Source organism: Trichosurus vulpecula, chromosome 1, assembly GCF_011100635.1.
Source record: "Trichosurus vulpecula isolate mTriVul1 chromosome 1, mTriVul1.pri, whole genome shotgun sequence".
NCBI classification, from domain to species: domain Eukaryota; kingdom Metazoa; phylum Chordata; class Mammalia; order Diprotodontia; family Phalangeridae; genus Trichosurus; species Trichosurus vulpecula.
Genome location: NC_050573.1, coordinates 51,906,582 through 51,926,095, shown reverse-complemented (window position 1 = coordinate 51,926,095; position 19,514 = coordinate 51,906,582). Strand labels below are relative to the sequence as shown.

The following is a 19,514-nucleotide window of genomic DNA, read 5'->3' as shown; positions in this document are numbered from 1 at the left end:
AAATAATAGGTCAAATTTCCAGGGATGTTTAAAGATTCCAGAAAGAGAGCTACTGCAAGGATTGCCACAGGACTGTAAGAATTCAAACTGGAAAAGGATTTTAGAATTCATATAGTTCTATTTCATTACACAGAGGAGGAAACTTAGGCTCGGTGAGATTAAATAATTTGCCCAAGGTTGCACACAATTATACCATTTGAAGTTGGGTCTTTCAAAACAAATGCTCTTTCTCTTACATCCTGTCTTCTTCCATTGCTAATCTGATTTTATAGATGTAGAAAATAAGACTTAGAAGAGGGATGTGCAAAAAAGGGCAAAGGACCTATTGGTACAAAAATATTTATAGCACCTCTTTTTGTGGTGGCTCAAAATTGGAAGTTGAGAGGATGCCCATCAGTTGGGAAATGGCTAAACAAGTTATGGGATATGATTGTGATGGAATTTATTGTGCTATAAGAAATGACAAGCAGGATGATTTCAGAAAAACCTCGAAAGACATACAGGAGCTGATGTAAAGTGAAGTGAATAGAACCAGGAGAGCATTGTACATTAACAGCAATATTGCACGATGATCAACTGTGAATGACTTACATAGTCTCAGCAATATGATGATCTAAGATAATCCCAAAGGACTCATGCTGAAGCATGCTATCCGCCTCCAGAGAAAGAATTAATATTGTTTGAATATAGACTGAAGCGTGCTATTTTTCACTTTCTTTCATTCTAGTCTTCTTGTACAAAATGATTAAAATATGGATGTTTTACCTGATTGCACATGTATAATCTACATCTGATTGTTTACCATTTCAGGGAGGAAGGGAGGGATAGAATTGGGAACTTAAAAAAATGAAACGTTTAAAAAAATTGTTTTAAGATGTAATTGGGGTAAAATAAAATATTATATTAAAAAAAGAAAAAAGGGATGTGAGTCACTCAAGATCTCATAGCTAGTAAATGTCCTGGCAAGAATTAGACCTAACTCTTCTTACTCCAAGTTCTTTTTCCTCCATCTCCAAAGCCCTTTTATCATACTTCATTGTTTCTCTGAATCAACTTAGAAGCCACATTGTTCCAACCCTCAAGGTCTGTCTAATTGGCTTCAATCCAAACTTTGCCTCCGGACCTTCAGAGCTCTCCTCCCCATCAGCCCCAGGCTCACCGCAAAGAGAACTGGATTTGTAGTCAGAGAACCTGGCTTCATTCCAGGCTCTGCCAATTCTTAGCTATGTGACCTCAGACAAATTCCTTCCCTTCTCTGAACCTCAGTCTCTATCTCTGAGGCCCCTCCTAGCTTTCAATTTTATGGCCCATTATAACCCACCCTTCTTTTCCATCAATCTCTCCCTCCTCCAAGAAGTCCTACCTGCTTCTCCATACCCAACTCTGCCCATCTTGAGGCAGCCTAGCATGGGAGATAGAAATGAAAGTGGATAAGCTGGAGTAACCAAAGAAGGGCAACAAGGATGGAGATGGGCTCGAAATTTATGCCGTGTGATGACTCACTGAAGCAAAGGGGGATGTTTAGCCTGGAGGAGATGAGGGGTGTGTACTGGGGGTGGGGGAGGAAAAGACAGGGTGGGAGGACAGCTGGGGCTACCATGGTGAAGAACTAGGTTCAGATTAGCTGTATGATCGTGGACAACTTCACTTAACCTCTCTGTGCCTCAGTTTTTTCTTTTGTAAAACAGGAGAAAATAATGATTATAACACTTATTTCATAGAGTAGTTGTCAGCGAAGTACGCTGAAAGTCTTAAGAGGAGCCTGATTATATTCCCTGTTCTCTATGGCTTCAGTTTGTCTTCATCTACTGTTTTATCCTGATTTTCCTCCAGGTTCTTATTTGGGCAGCCTGGGGTCAAGATACCACTCTAGGAGGGTCAGATTATTAGGCAGGGGAAAGAGAGAGAAGGAAATAAACATTTATGAAGCACCTACCAGGCTCTATGCTAAGTGTTTTACAAATATCTTAGTTGATCTCAGGTTCTTTCACGTGGAATCCCAACATCTTAACTCGGACAAGAGCCCTCCTCCCTAAAACCCAAAAGCTCTAGGAACATTCTGTCATATCTAACACCAAGAATAGTGATAGTGTTTTAAGGTATGCAGATATTATCTCATTGGATTCTCACAACAGCCCTGGGAAGTAGGTTATTATTATTACCCCCATCTTACAGACAAAGAAACTGAGGTATAGAGAAGTTAATTGACTTGCCCAGGGTCCCACAGCCAGCTTAGTGTCTGCGGCCATGTTTGAACTCAGGTTTTCCTGAATCAGTCCATTGCTCTATTCACTTCACCACCTACCCGCCTCAATGAATAATCACCAAGCATTTATTAAGGGTCTATTATATACCTTGCGCTGTGCAATTACCTCTCTCTTCACCAGTCTTCACCTTTTCCTGTGACCATGACTCTGTCTCTTCCCTTCTCTGGCTTTGATACAAGTATGACAGAGATGTGTGTGACAGGTATGTGTATGTTTAACACAGGGATGTATTTAGGATATGGGCTATCTGACATTGTTCTCTGTGTGATAGAGGTATTTGTGTGTGTGTGTGTGTGTGTGTGTGTGTGTGTGTGTGTGTGCGTGTGTGTGTGTGTGAGAGAGAGAGAGAGAGAGAGAGAGATGGAGAAGGAGTATTACTGGGCTGCCAAGATTATGGCAGACAGAGAGAAGGAGAGTAAATAGGGGACCCTGCCGGGCACTGTGCTCAACACTGGGGATATAAAGAAAGGCAAAAGATGGCCCAGCTCTCAGGGAGCTCCCAGTCTTTACAAATGCGATGTAGACAGGATCAGTTGGAGATCATATCAGAGAGAAGGCACTAGAATTAAGAGGGCTTGGGAAAGGTTTCTTAGGAAAGGCTGAGATTTAAAGGAAGGCAGGGAAGCCAGGAGGTAGAGTTGAGAGAGGGAATTCTAGGCAAAGGGGACTGAGTGAAAATGCCTGGAGCTGGAAGATAGAATGTCTTCTTTGAGGAAGAACAAGAAGATCAGAGTCTCTGGATCCTATAGTGAGGCAAAAGCAGACTGGAAAAGTGGGGTGGGGGAAGGTCCTGAAGGATTTTAAAAGCTAAACGGAGGATTTATCACCTGGAGGTGACAGGGAACCAGTGCAGTTTACTGAATAGGACGATGAAGGAGGAGTGTGTGACATGGTCAGATCTGGGCTTTAGGAAGAGAGGATAAACTGGAGTGGAGAGAGACCTGAGGCAAGAAGATTGAGCAGAAGCCATGAAATGGTCTAGACACAAAGTGATGTGCCAGGTTCATCCCAGAGTCCGAGGAGAGAAGGGGAGTGGGAGAAAGGACAGGATCTGATGAGTGCTTGGATATGAAATGTGAGAGAGCATGTAAGGAGGTGAGGATGACACCTAAGTACTTGAGCCTGGGTGACTGAGAGCCTGGAGATACCCTCAACACTAGAAGAGAAGTTTGGAAGAAGGAACAGTTTGGCGTGAAAGATGATGAGTTTGGTTTTGGACTTATTACCAGAAAGCCTCCCTTAGGTGGATGGGAATGTATCACTGACAGAGCAGATCTTTAAAGGCTCTAACATCACCTCTGCTTTTGCAGGACTAGTCTGAACAAGAAAGATCTGGGCAAAGGGCAGGAGGGGTTGAGCTGGGGGAATGGGTGCATGCAGGGAGTACCACTTACCTGCACACAGACAGACAGATGTTGGAACGGAGGCTTCCTGAGGCTCACCTGCTTCTGCTGCTGCAGGGTTTTCGTGTGTCTGACACCAAGCTTTATAGTTACAAGCTAACCTTCTTGTTTTTTCAGCAGGAAGCCAATAAATCACCAAACTGTTGCTTCCTGCCCAGAGGCGGTGCCCAGAGAAGGAGGGAAGGGTTAGGGAGGGACTTGGGAATAGGAGGAAGGAGGTGGAGGATGCTGCTGAGCTCCCTGGGGTGGGAATCAGTCATTCATTCAAAAAGCAATTTCTTAGGTGCCTACTATGTGCTAGCTGACTGTGCCATACTCTGAGGGTACAAAGGCAAAATAGTCCCCGACCTCAAGGAGATCTTAGTCTAATGGGGAGGGGAGGGGCATTTGTATCACTGTGTGCAAAAAAGATAAATAGAATAAATTGTAGATAATTACCAGACTGGGGTGGGGGAAGATGACTGGGAGACTCTGGAGGGATCTGGGGACCCTGGGACTTTGGGGTCTTGGAAAAGTATGGAAGAGGCATGAACTAGTGGGGAGAGGCTTGGGAGGGTGGAGGAGGCCCAGAAGAACAGGAGGCAGGCTTGGGTTCAGTCGAAGGGTGAGATGCTAGGACCTACCTCTGAGGACTGCAGGGCTGAGGTGGATGGCCTCCTCCACCTGTTAGGAGAGTGCCAAGAAATTCTCAAGTGAGTTCAAGAGGCAGTCTTAGAGGAGAGGTGTGAGTCAAGAAGCAGGAAAGAGGCAGTGCCAGATACAGGTGCTTCAGAAGGGACAGAAATGGAAGATGAAGGAGTTAAGTGAAGGTCAAAAGTAGGGCCACTGAGAGCTCTGGGTAGGAGCTCATCATCGGTCCTTGTCTATCCCACCTGGACCCAATCTGCATCCAGTTACATAAGAGGGAGGGAGCCATATCCTTGCAGCCTCCTGGAACATCCACTTTGGGCATCTGTTGAGGGCTAAACACAGGGATTCAGGAATCCCAAGACTGTAGTTCCCAGGGCAAGGTTGTTGGGGGGGTACCCCTCAAGCACCAGAGCACTAGAGAGGATCAGGGCTGTCTGGAATAAATTCATGATCTCAAGCATTCTTTAAGTCAAGGTGGCAAAGAAATTATTACACTTTTCAGCGGGCAAGAGTTCTTAGGGAACCTGCAACCTTACTGGGGTGCAGGTAAACTTTATATAGTTTATATTCTTTTTTTGTTTTTGTTTTGTTTTGGCAGGGCAATTGGGGTTAAGTGACTTGCCCAAGGTCACACAGCTAGTAAACGTATCCAGTGTCTGAGGCTGGATTTGAACTCAGGTCCTCCTGACTCCAGGGCCGGTGCTCTACTCACTGCACCACCTAGCTGCCCCTAACTTCATATATTTTATTCTATAGTAAAACAAGTGCCAAATATGTTAATTAGGTGATTCAGGGCAGGGTTAGGGAGTGGTTAAGGAGTGGTCAGTTCTTAAAGGAACATGCACTTTTTGTATCTACTGTGCAGGTATCTTACCCAGAGTTCACTGGGAAATAGCCCAAGGCGGGGCTATGTGGAGGTGTGGTTTTAGGCCTGAAACATCACTAAGTCAACCAACAGTCTGAGCTGACTGGGAAATACCCAGGCTGCTCCCATCAATGACTTGTTAGATAAGATAAGGGAGTATACATATATCTAGGTCTAGCATGCATATGATAGGTCAGTGAGTAGTAAATATCTCTATGACCCGGTACAGTACACAGCCAGTTCAGCCAGTACACAGATGGTTCGGAACTAATAAATTCTATAGGTACAGCTGGCTGCTGTATCAGGAAGACAGATAAATATTTTGCTAGGGTATTCTGTCCTGTTTTGCTAGAGAGAAACTGCTAGGGACAGTGTTTTGAGGCTACGGAGAGATGTGATTTTGGACCTGGAGTCCAAGCACAGGCACCCAAGCACCCCATCACATCCATGATTCAAGGAACCTGCTCCAGCCCACTCCCTCGGCCATTTGGGCTCTCCTCTTCACTCACACAGTCCCTCTCCATTCAAAACAGCTAACCACAGTCCAGCTCCATTTCCTATACAAAGAGGACTACTCAGAAACTGGGATACCCAGCCACGGCATTGTTTTACTTTCTCTCTCCCCACCTCCACCCTCACTTCTATTGTTCTTTCACCTTCCCTCAAGGAACCTTCTTTCCTTTGGGGGGTGGAGGGTGGGGGCAGGAAAAATATAGCACATCATTGGAGATGGGAATTTGGGGATGATCACATTCTCATTCCCTAACTCACTATGTGTTGTACTTTGTAAAAAGTGAAACACAATAGAAAGCAGAGTTATTCTTTTTATTTCTCATGCTTCTTACTGTCTCCCCAAGTTTATAGCCATCTCCAATTTTCTTCAAGCAAAAGGAAGAATACAGAAGAGACAGAAGCAACAATAGCAGGGTCACGTGCTCAAGACCCGTGTGGCCTAGTTGAATACATAGAGGCCCTGGGTATCTTTCTTGTCTTTTATCTTGGAAACTGCCAGTCAAGAACAGGGACCACTTTTGCTTTGGTTCAGGGGTGGCCTTGAGGCCACAGGTTCCCTACCCTTGAGGTTCTTTTTGAATGGAACACCAGTTGATCAAAATTGACTTCTCTTTGCCACATGGTTAGTGAACCAGAAGTAATTACAGAACACCAGTATATAGCACAAAATCTATATAAGGATCATATCAGCTGAGTATGCTTTTTGGCCTGCTCTTGAGGACTGGGCTTATGGGCCAGTCTACCATTACATTTATTTATTTATTTTTTTGGGTTCTGGTCTGACTTTATTAGAAGGAGCTTAAGAACTGGGTGAGGCTGTAATGGCAGAAGTAGGCTGGAGAAGGTTTAAATGGGGCTAACTAAGGTGGAGGGGGTTCCTTCAAAGCTAAGGCAGGGGAGGAGAGGAATAGGGGGAAAATGGGGAGGAGAGGCAGGATGGGGTCTGGACTCAAAGTGGGCCACAAAGCAGAAAAGCTAGCAGGAGAGGGCTCAGAAAGGAGCTTCCTGGGAAGTGCGAGCGGCCATTAGGGCCCCTTTCAGTTGCTCATAGGTGACAAACTTTGCTACATTCCAGCAGCCTCCAAGTGGAGGAAGGAAGGCATTAACTTTGTAGAAGGCTTGGGGTCCCTTCTTCCTAAGCATAGTGAGGGTGCAGTGGCCAGCACTGGCATACTGGCCCATGGCAGAGTTCATGTATCTCGTCTTGACCACATCCACGGGGGAAGCAATGATGGTGGTGCAGAATCCAGCCCCAAAGGCTGATGTGAAGTGGCATGGAAGGCCATCAGTCATGAGATGGGCCTTCAGGAGGGCTTCTTTGATGAGATCATAGGTCACCAGCTCAGCACAGTTGACAATAGCATTGCAGGCAACATTAGGTGAAGTTCCTTTCCATAAGCCCCGAAGGCCCTCCTCTTGGGCAATAGTCTTACAGGCATCCATTGTACCCTGGTATCTCCGGCTGCCACCTGCAGGAGCCTGGGCCTGGAAACATACCTTTACCACATCTGTGAGTTGGGCTACGCTCACTGCCAGTGCCCTTGCAGTGCAGCCTGCCAGGAGGCGGCTCCCAATGCCTGCATGCTCAGATCCCTTGGTGTAGAACTGCTTGACAGAGTCATAGAGGCCAACGCTGACAGAGGCAAAACTCATCTGGTGCTGCAACCCAGCCACTAGCCCATTGTACAGACTGTCAGGGCCCTCAGTCTTCATGATGGTCAGAATGGTGCCCATGATATCCTGATACTGGGCATTGGTAGAGGAAGCTCAGATGGCCACCTGGCTCTCTCCTTGAATCTGCAGCCGGATTTTGGCTGTGTCCAGGGGGAAGGTGATGAGGTCAGCGATGCAGGTGGTGGTGCCAGCCCCGAGGAACTTTACGGTGGCTGTTGGAGGCACATCTGTAGGCTTAAATGCAACCACTATGAATGCTGTCTTTCTGCTACTTCCCAGGAGGCAGACGAGAAATGGAAAGATAACCTCCACTGATTGAGCAAGACCAGATAGAAGAACTCTGCCAGAGTCCTGATCCAGAGGGTCTCACAATGATGGCACCTTGATCAAACTTCTCTGAAGGTGTCCTGCTGTTCAAAGTTGCTCACAGCAACCATGGCCCACTTCCCTTGATTTTCCATAGAAAGTTGTTGGGAAACTGAACACCTAATGATCATACTATGTGCCCAGGACTGTAGAGGAAAACACGAGGGGGGGGCAGGAAACATGAGGTCTGCAGCAGAGTATGGTGTCCGGCAGGCTGGAGGGGCTGCCTAGCTGTCTCTTGGAGGTCTCAGCCTTGGAGGAGGTTGAAGCGTGCACTGAGCTACGATTACATTTAAATAATAATTCTGAAATGATTGTTTGTGCCTAGAGGGTGATTGTATTTTAGGTCACTAGCCAATACAAAGAGAAAATTTTAATCCATATTTCGCTGATAGAAGAAATGATTTCCTAGTTACATTAAAGAGTTTTGTGTTTCTGCTGATAATTCTTGTTTTTCTCATTCAACTGAACTAGGCATTGCTTTATAACAAGTTTATGTTTGTGAGACAATATTTCAAATTTAAGGCCCTTGGATTTATAGATTGACTTTTTTCAATGACTAAAAAACTAAACTCTGTGTGTGTGTGTGTGTGTGTGTGTGTGTGTGTGTACGTGCATGTGGTTGTTGTTGATTTTAGTCAGTTGCACCTGACTCTCCATGACCCCATTTGGGGTTCTCTTGGCAGATACTAGAGTGGTTTGCCATTTCCTTCTGCAGCTCATTTTACAGAGAAGGAAACTGAGGTAAATGGGGTTAAGTGACTTGCCCAGGGTCACACAGTGTCTGAGGCTAGATTTGAACTCAGGTTTTCCTGATTCTAGGCCTGACACACTAGCCACTACATCACCTAGCTGCCACACACACACATGCACAGACACACACAGAGAGATATATGATACATATATGTAATATATATATACACACATATATGTACGTATATATCAAAGGGATTTAATTTGATAAATATATCAAAGGATTTTAGCATATATGTATTATATACACACACGTTTACATACGCTCGCACAGATAGGTAGATAGATAGATAGATAGATAGATAGATAGATAGATAGACAGACAGAAAGATAGGTAGATAGATTGTTGAATCTCATTGTGGTACTTAAGTTCTATAAAGTCTCCATGAAGACTGAATTAGCAAATATCGAACAAATATTCCAAGGGATATACAGGGTTAGGTTTCTTTGAGCCTCTGGTCACAGCAATTAGTTTAGCACTTTCTAGAGCAGCCTCGTATACAGATCAGTGGATTCCCTCTTCCTTTCTCTGGATGGACCATATTCTTAATTCACTAACATCGAACTCATGGCCAAGAGCCCTATCATTCAGGCCTGAATGAAGCTTACCTAATGCATGTGTTTTTTTTGTTTTCCCACAAGGTACGTCACAGCCTCCTGGTGCTTAGGGACTCTGGACAGCACTTCAACTCTATACTTGGTGCCTTTTTAAACAGTGAAATCACCAACAAAAAGCACTGAAACGTAAAAGTTGCTCTAAATAGATTGTGAAGAGCATAGAGCACGTAAACTGAAGCAAGGCAGATGTTACCTTGTTCTGCCTCATCTGGGAATTTGTGCATCAGTAACTCCAATTTTTCACTGCTCTGTAAGTGTCTGCAAATGACAATGGAATCACTACAAGTATTGAATGTGGGGTTATAGATAAATTTCAGCAAGAAGATGAGCTTCCAAATACAGAATCCAGGAATAATAAGTATTGAATATGAATATATATGTAAACATGTATATGCATATATATACACACATACACATATACATACACATATATTTGTTTTTAGAACTTATCAAATAAATTCCCTGAGTCACAGGAGCAAGGGATCATCAGGAAAAATAATCTTTAATCTGATTTTTATTAACACTGGACAATATGACATTGTCACTGTGCTTTCCATCGAAATTTATTTTATTGCATGCTAAAATGGCAGTGTGTGTTTGTCTTCTCAACAGAGAAAGAAAAGCTCTTGTCATTAACAGGAAGGATCAGGCCAGGAATGGGCCTGTGATTTCATTGGCATAGCGAACTCCCCCATGAGGGGGCTCTCTCTACCCAAGCATTTTGCGCCGCCCCCCTTTTCCAACTTACAGTCTTCAAGGCAAGTTAAAGAGTTATATAGAGTAGGGGTGTCAAACATGTGGGCCATGGTGGTGTGGCTCAAACTAGATTAAAATGTGATTAGGAAATATCTAACTAAATAAAAATACTATAAAACACAGATAACATTACATTTTAAAACTAAGGCAGTATGAGGCCTGCAGGGATCCTTACGTATTGATCAGTGGCCCCCATTTCTATCTGAGTTTGACACCCTCGGTCTAGAGCATTGAGAGGCTAAGTGATTTGCAAGGTATGGGAGCCACACAGCAAGTATTTGTTAAAGGTGGGTCTTGAGCCTGGGTCTTCCTGACTCTAGGTCTACCTCGCTATATGAATGATGGATAGGGTGATGAGACATTCTGTATGGAGGTTATATATTCAATTGTTTTTTTTTCTTGTTCAAAGTGCCTGTATTTCAGCCTCAAATAGTTAGCCCCTTTCCTGAAGCTGTGCATAACTGTAGATAATTGTGCAAGCTAATTCATTTTAGATGGACCACAAGAGATAAAGTTGGCTCACTAGAGCTTTGCTCCAGCTTATTTTCATTGTTAGGAGCTTTATTTAGCCATGATAAACCAGCACTTTAAAAATATTGCGCACAAAAATTCAATTACATGACTGTACTTGTTGCCTTGATCAGGGCTGAAATGTATGGATGAAACTGTTATGTAGAAAATATTGAATTCTGATTATCATACCACCAAGTTATCAAAATGTGATTTGTAGTCCACTATGTCATTGAGAAGATAATCCAGCAGGAATCCAATAGGAAAATTGCCCTCTCTAAGTGCATCCACGCAGTGAAACTAAAACCTTTTACTATTATGGTATTGCATTGGTCAGTTGGCATTACATTCTTAGTGGCCTAGAGGTAAAAATCAATTTATATTTATCTCAGTTCTTCTAAAACATAAATTGAGAAAACTCTGATCTATATTAAAATGAATGACACTGTACAATGATATATGATGTACATGCCTTTATTGTTGAGTTATGATGCAACTGTGCTCATGACCTACCCAAAATAATTGGCTTAGGCATATTATCCTGATTTTACAAAGTATATTAGAAAACAGGTAACTTAACTTTATTGAGATGTTGATTTGGATCTTGACTTATTTCTGCCTTAAACTTATTTTATTCCATTTGGGAAGCATAACATCAGAGAAATTACCTACCAGAACTTTTACGGACAGAATCCAAGGCAGAAAGAGGACATTTAAGTTGAGACACTAAGTTCCAGAGATGTGAGTTACTTTAATTACATGAGTTTTTCTCATTCATGTCCTCCCTGACAAATTTTCACAAAGATATGCTCACTTTCCTCCATAGATACTAAATGCATTAGTAGTATGTGACCCAGGTCTGTTTGTGGACTTCACTGTATTTATTATTTCTGAATTTATTTTTACTATATAAGTACTTCTGATGTTATTATTTCTTTTGCCTAAGTAAATGGTTATGTTTAAGATGGGAAAGTGTCATAATTGTGAGTGGCTATTTTGAGTACATGGAAACAAACAGGTGGTGGTTCAAGATGTAGAGAGGTAAGAGGAGTATCTGTCTGTCTGTCTGTCTATCTATCTATCGATCAATCAATCTATCTATCTATATCTCCCCACAATAGGGTTACCCCAAGGACCTTGACAGTTCAAATGTAATCATGGGGAGTAGTCCTTCTTTGGGAGCTAAGCCTTTTGCGAGCTGTGAAAATAGCTCAGAATGATCAAGTCAGCCCAGAGAGTGAGTAGGTGTCCAAAGACACTATGTGGGAGGTGTAGGATGTTACAACATATATGGTAGCTAGCCAAGTATCTATTATATATGTACCTTTAACAGGAGTAACATAAAAGCACCCATTTGGAAATCTTAGATGACGATCTATCAAATCCAATTAGCCCTTTAATTGCTTACATTTGTTGTTGGATTAAGCATATGACCAATGGGAAAGGCATTATAGATTTGGGATTTTACTGAATCTTCATACAATAATTAAACAAACATTTAACACCTTTGTGTATGGTAATTTTTTTAAAAAAAATTTAACTTCTGAAGATATTAGGGTTAAAGACTTTCTCAGGCCTAGAATTTACATTCTAGACCATCAAAGAGTAAGGCTTCCAGAAAGCTTGCTGGAAAAGTCCTCACCAGGTACCCCCAGACCACTAGACCTGGTGTCAAACATCAGGACCATCAACTATGAATCCTCCTGCCTACATTAAAAGATATTTCTTTCCCTATAGAAATTAGGATTAAAATAGAAGGGCAGATCGTCTGTGCAGATAACTTCTTCCCCAAGAGAGAGTCAAGAACAAAGTACCCACAGCCTTGGAAATTGTGCAAATCTTAACTCCTAGAGTGTTATAAAGGTTCACAATGCTACTGACGGTTGCTTTGGAATATATTTTACATGAAAAGTAGCCTGAGGGATATCAGGTGAGGGGTGGGGGAAGGAAAGAGCTGGAAGTCAGAGATTTCTAGAAGATTGTGTGAACTCCAACAAGCTCGAAAGATGGATATTTTATAAATGTCATATTGCTTAAAAGTGTAGAGTTGGCTGGTATTGGTGGTAGCTCTAGGGAAAAGTGGGCCTTAATTGCAAACACTGAAACTTATTGTGTAATGATTCATAGTACATACAGTTAATGAAGATAATGAAGCTATGCTACCCATTCCCAGGCCCATCCCTACCCCCACAAGTGATGGATCCACAATGCATAATGAGAGCGTACATTTTATACACATCCAATGAAGAAATTTGTTTTGCTTGGCTATCTATATTTGTTACAAGGATTTGCTTTTATTTTTAATAAGTTTTTATTGATGCATTTAATTTTATTTAAACATCATCATAGTTTTCTTCAGTATCTCTCTCCCTTCCTCTCCCAGACAACCATCCCATATAACAAATAGTATTTGTTAAGATGAAAAAAGAGGAAAAATTCAACATAACTGATCCATACATTGAAAAAGTCTGAAAATAACATGTAATCCACAATGCTTGTGAATCTCCTGCCTCTGCAGAAAGGCTGGATGGAATGTCTTCTCATATTTCTTTTTCTGAGGCATGCTTACTCTTTGTAATTTTATAGCATTCACTTTTTCTTGTTTCCAGCTGGGGTAGTAACAAGAAGGAGGGGCGGGGGGATAAGGAGTAGAGTTCTGCTCTCAATCTTTTTAAAAAAAAATTCAAAGAGAATAGAAGGAAGGCCAAAAGGAAGGGCAGACTAGCAAGATGGCTTTGAAAGGGTAGCTTTACATGTTGAATTTACTTGAAAAACATACTGCACATGGTAAAGATGAAGAGTTTAATGTAGAATTTCCTTTATTCTTAACAGACAGAAAGGCAATCAGGTGGCTCAGATTGTTGGGTCTGGAGTCAGAAAGACTTGAGCTGTGTGACCCTGGGCAAGTCACTTAACCACTGTCTGCCTTGGTTTCCTCAACTTGTAAAATGGGAATAGTAATAGCACCTACTTCACAGGGTTGCTGTGAATATCAAGTGGTATCTGTAAAGCACTGAGCATGTTCCTGGCACATAGTAGGTACTTAATGAATGCTTATTCTCAATGTCAAGATGTTTGGAGACACCCTTTCTCCCAGTGTTAAGGCCCAGCAAGCAGGCTGTGCCCTGAGCTTGGCATAACAACAATCCTTTGCATTCTGGATGATCTCACTTTCTGGCAAAGTATGTTGCTTTGACTAACACCAGGTGTTCACCACTCCCTGTTTCCTAGGGACCTAAGAGCCACCCAGCACACCTCTTGACATGCTCACAATACCCGTTTCTTGTAACAGCTAAGTGAACCAAACTAGGTACTGCACTCCCGTTCCCACAAAGCTAACTCTGGTTCTGTACCCCGCTGTTATTCAATCAACTTGGAGACCATTCCCGCAGGACCCAGGAACACCTGCATTGTCTATTCATGAGCCTGCTATGAGAATGGCTCAAGACCTAAGAATGATTGTCATGGTGTGGCCCATTTGTGGTTTATTATGTATATAAAGCACTGTCTTGGCCCAGCAAGTTAAGCCCTCCTCCTCAGGAAGACTTCTGCTTGCAAGCATTTCCTCACTCTGAAATTAATTAAGCTTCTGTTTATGCCCTGACTCTCCTACCTCTGGCTTGCTTTCTATGGCTCTGGCCACTCACAGGTTAGAGGCCAGTTCCGGTCCGGTTAACACTTCCCTCCAACTCTATAATGTACATGGAAATGCTCATTGTATTTGGTGTTAAATTCAGGATTAAAATAAAGGAAAACAATTTTTAAAAGAAAAAAAAAACCTTACTGTCTGAGCTGGAGCTTCTTTGAGGATAAATTCAATGTGACTGATTTGATTACCTCAGGGGGATCCAAGCTGCTTCACTGTTAATGTCTCACAGAAGGGCAGATGTTTGTAGGCCCGAGGTGGAATGCTGAGAAAGGAAAGCCTCAGGCCTGTTAGACAATGGGCCTGGCAATCATACTCCTTATGGAAGGTGAAGTTATAAATTGACCTTTAGAAGATAACTTTTTATACTTTTCTTTGGCATCAAATGGAACTGAGAAAATGTTTTAGCATATGTCAGGAGAAGTCAGTTGCAAACTTTATGACCTACCCCCGACTGAAACATAAAGATGTTACAGCTATATCTCACTTCCCTTTTTAGAATAAAACCTTCTGACTGAGGAGTGCCTTATGGTACATTTCACTGTCTTGTATATCCTTGAATCCACAACCATGGAGATACAGGGTTGGAATTTTCTTAGAAGGCTCAGACTCTTAATTTGTTGCGTGTACCAAATTTCAGTTCAAGAAGGCTAAGGTGGGGCATAGAGTCTATTATGGGGAACTGACAGGTGAGCCTTAGTCTGCCAGCTCAAGGAAGGGCTGTGGGAGGGATGTAAAATTTTTTCTCTCCCTCTGTCTCATCTCCTAACTTTTATTACTCTGTGATCTTAGAGTTCACCTCTCTTGCAATTCCATCCACTGGATATGAGGGTATTGTTCTTTTTTTTTAGTTTACAACATTCAGTTCCACAGGTTTTTGGGTTCCAAATTTTCTCTCCCTCACCTTTGTTCTTACATCTGGGAGAAAGGTGTCAAATGCCTTTATTTATTTTTTTTATTTTAAACAAGAAGTTTATTTAAACAACAAGCTGTTTGACTTGAAGGGAAAACTATCTAGGATCAATTTCTTTATAGTAACTTATCCCTACTGAGAGACAGAGATTGCCCTATATGTACCAGCTACATACAAAATGTTATAAAATCATCCTTGGTTTTATATTGATAAAAGACAAACATTGAAATTATCCAGTCAAATGGTATGCAAGGATTTTTTTTTTGGTGGGTTTTTGTTGTTGTTGTTAAATAGTGAGAGTAAAATAACTTACTGGAATATAGAGATGAAAGTTGAATGAGTATGCCATTAATGGAAAAAGGGATATTTTCACAGAACCAGTTTGTTTTTTTCCCCTTCTCATCTCCATTTGATGTTGATCAAAATATACTGTTGGCCATTTAGTTAAAAAAAAATAAGCATTATGCCTGTGCACACACACCAGTTACTTTATGTATAATAAAGGAATGGGGGAAGGGAATCAAAAAAGAGAGAACACTGTACTGCAGTAGTCAGGATGTGGATGATCCAAATCTTGGTTTTCTAATTGTGAATGTATTATTTTCCTTGGGAGCACAGTTCTGGAGTAGAATTGTAGATTCTCTTTTTAGTAAGCGCCTCCGATCTGCTGCTGGAATACATCAATTGTATCTTCATCCTCCATTTCTAACTGTGCAGGTGTGTCTGTTTTATTGATTGGTTTTCCATCAATCGGAATCTGATCTGCCTCATTGACAAAGCCTGTCGCTCACAATAGGCTTTCATTAGTTTACTAAGTGCTGTGTACCTCTTAATTTTAAATTGCACCACCGAACCATCTTGCTCTGCCACCTTCAAATTAACGTGGTTATGGCTTTCAGTCTTGACTCCTTCCTTTGGCTTTTCGTTGGCCTTGGTGAGTCTGGAGGTCTCCTCAGTGGCTGTTTCACAAAAGAGGCACCAGGATGGTCCACTCCAAGGGAACAGGGGAGAAGCAGTAGCAGCAGTGAATGATATTTGTATGTTTGATTAAATTGAGATTGTTAACCCCTTAACATTGCTTTCCTTAGTAAAGCAGATCAAAAGAAACTGTGCTGGCAGTGTTCTTATTGCTGGGCTTGTGTTGGTCTTTCACCCCCACAACAGCTGCTAGCCGAATTGTGGCAACACCATCAGATTCCTCCATCCTTCAGACATGACTGTCTCCCCCCATTCACTCACATATAAAGTTGGATCTCATTGGGGCTGCTGAATTGTCTGATTTTGCCTCAATTGTCTCTCTTGCTCAGTGCCAGTGCCTAGGAATGTAGACCCTGAGGTGACTGCCCGATGGGTCTTTGAAGCCCACCCCTCTATGACTTCACTTAAGCCTATCTGTTTCTCAGTCCATAAGCATTTATTAAACACTGACTGTGTGCCAGGCACTATTCTAAGCACTGGGATACAAAGAAAAGCAAAAGCACGGTCTCTGCCTTCAAGGAGCTCACATTCTGATGAGGAAGGGGACATGTAAATTACTAGGAAAGACCAACTAGGTACATGCAAGGCACACACAGAGAGGTGATCTTGGTGTGGGTGGGGGGCAAAGACTAGGAAAGACATCCTGAATAACGTAAGCCTTGCAGGAATCCAGAGCATCCAGGAACTGGTGGCGAGGGGAGCGTCCTTGACATAGCCCTCTCAGGTCTGGAACCCTATAAATCCACCACTATATTCACTGACAAAAGGAATAAATCCCTCAGCTGAATAGCTGTGAAAATAAACATCAGCAATGAACCAGACATAGGTCTTGTTTGTATCATGACAGTGAGCAAGTACAGAGACTGAGCACGAGGGACCTACAGGTGAGGAACACATGTGGAAGAGCAAAATGTGCTGCCAACATTGCAGGATTGCTGGGTCCCTTCATGCTGTCCGTGAGCCACATGGGGCCTGTTCTCTGCTGGACACACTGCTCCTCTGGCTGACCAAAGTCTGTGCCATCTCTGATTTCAGGCTAAGCTAAAATCTTTGACCAGGAGGTGGCCAGGTTCTTTCAGAAGGAGCCACAGCCCCTGCCTTTGGGCCAATGTAAAGATTCCCTGGCTCCCTTTCCTTGGAATCTCAGCTCTGAGGCCTGTCATCTCCTAAGCAGCAGGATCCCAGCTATAGACACCAAACTTTCTCCTTACTTCCTCCCCAAAATCTTAGGGGTTCTGGAAGCCATGTCCTGGTTCCCCTCTTGGGCTATATACAAATACTCCTGTTATGGCCATGTGTTTCTGCCATGAGACACCATTGTTGAGATGGGGTCCCTCTCTTCCTCTCCCCATTCTGCCTGTTCCTTCTCTTCCAATACTCTTCTCCTCTCCCTTCTCCTCCTTTCCTTTCCCTTACTTTTTCCCCCTCCCCTCCCCTTTCCTCCTCTCCTCTCACCTCCCCTTCCATCTGTTCCCATCCCTCTCTCTTCCCCTCCTCTCTCTTCTCCTCCTCTCCCATCTTCTCCTTTCCTTTCCTTTCCTCTCTTCCCTTTCCCTCTGCTCCCCTTCCCTTTCTTTCTCTCCTCTCCCCTCCCCTTCCTTCGGTTCCACTCTCCTGCCCCTTGCTCACTCCCTAATAGATGCTAGAATATTCTCTCTTGGGGAGCTGAATGTGTCCTCAGGGCACTCTTGGTAACTGCCTTTCTTTTCATCTCTTCAGACTGGACTCCTTCAGAGCTAACTCTTTCCATAGAGCTGACTGATTTTAGAGTCAGTCAAGCTTCCTTTAAGAATGTATTTTAAATTTATTTTTAATTAACAAGCACTTATTTTCTCTCTTCCCCACCCCCCTAATTTAAATGGTTAAAAGAAAAACAGAACCTGAGTGAAAAATATGCCTGGTCAAGCAAAATAAATTCCTGTGTGGTAGGAATATATATTGTCCAAATATGTATGTCTCACTCTGTACCCTGAGCATTTCACCTCTGTCAGGAGATGGGCAGGGTCAGGCTGGTCCCTTCTTCTCTTTCTCTGACCCTTAGTCAGAAGCTGAGGCAGGAGTGGGCCTGATACAGAATCACTGAATCAACCCCACTGAGGCAGAGGAGGTTATTGGCCAGGGGTGGATCTGTTGGTTAATGATTTGGAGTTGTAGAGTTCAGGTCCTGATGGAATACTTAAGCAACACTAAGGGAGCAGGAAAGGATTCCTACAACAAAGGGACTGGTCATTATGGCCTGCAAAGTGTGTCCCAGGGTAGATGACCAAAACAGCCACTACAGTGTTATGTTTTCTGTCTCTCTGTCTCTCTCTGTCTCTTTTTCTCTGTTTCTGTGTCTCTCTCCCCTTATCTATCTCCCTACCTATTTAGACAGAGCACTAACAAAACACTCACAAGCAATTAAAATAAAAAGAGATTTGTTTTCTCATTGTTCAAATCAATAACATTAATTCAGTTGAATATATTTCTAAATTATCTTCATGGAAAAGCAAAATAACTCCATGTACGTGTCTCCCTATGTTGCCACTCCATGTTGACTGCATTAAAAACACAACAAAAACAAAAACAAAAAACAAATCCGAAAAATCAAACCAACATTGAGTAGTCATTAATGACAAAATTACAAAGATATATACAATTATCCATTAATTGCTATACACAACACAAAGCAACTATGCAATGGATAGTAACTGCTTCTAATCAGTCATTCAAACATCATATAAATCAGAGTCGGAGCTGCTCAACTCTCAATGTTGCTCCATGATTTCAGCCGCCTTTTCCGAATCCACGCCAGGAAGCCAGCAACTGTGAAATTGAGATTAAAAGTCATTAGAAATCTCAAGTCTCTCCCACTGCTTGGGAAGGAAGGGAGGGTGTTTTCAGGTATAGTATCCTGTCCCAGGCAGTTTCTAGAATGCAGATGTGCCCCTTTTCACTGATTTAATGAACTTTTCCAATTTGCTCTAGAGTTTCTCATATGTCTTTTATGGGTGGTAGAGGCTGTTCTTCTCTTTATAAGACAGTCACCCTACGTTTGTAACAAGCATTCCTCCGAGGGGAATTTATTGCTCTTGTTATCCCACTAACTGGGAGTGTGTCATATCTCAAGGAGGATGGATGGGAGTGGAAAGAGATTTGAGTCAGGGAGAGGATTTAGAGGGTTATTGTAATGGTCAAGATAAGAGGTGGTGAGGGACTGAACTGCGGTGGTGGGTATGAAAGAGGGAAGGAAGGAAATAAGCACACACACACACACACACATATACATGCCAGGCACTGTGCTAAGCACTGTATAAATATTACCTCATTTGATCCATACAGCAACTCTGTGAAGTAGGTGCTATTATTAGCCTCATCTTGCAGATGAGGAAACTGGGGTACACAGAGGTTAAATGACTTGCCCAGAGCTACAATCTAGTAAATGTCTGAACTCTGATTTGAACTCACTTCTTGAGTCTAGGTACAACACTCTCTCCACAGTCTCTCATTGTATGAAATCAAGGGACAGACTGAAAGATGTTATGGAGACAGACATGTAAAATTGATTGGATATGATGGAATTTTTTCACCTGATTGATGAAGAAAAGTCTCAAGGTTGTATGTAAGAACCTGGGTTAATGAA

The 19,514-nt window shown here is 42.5% G+C and overlaps 1 pseudogene; it reads right to left on the bottom strand.

Annotated features, from left to right (window-relative positions):
• Window positions 1-6,668: 6,668 nt before the first annotated feature.
• LOC118857079 lies at window positions 6,669-16,859 on the bottom strand (annotated as a pseudogene).
• Window positions 16,860-19,514: the final 2,655 nt, after the last annotated feature.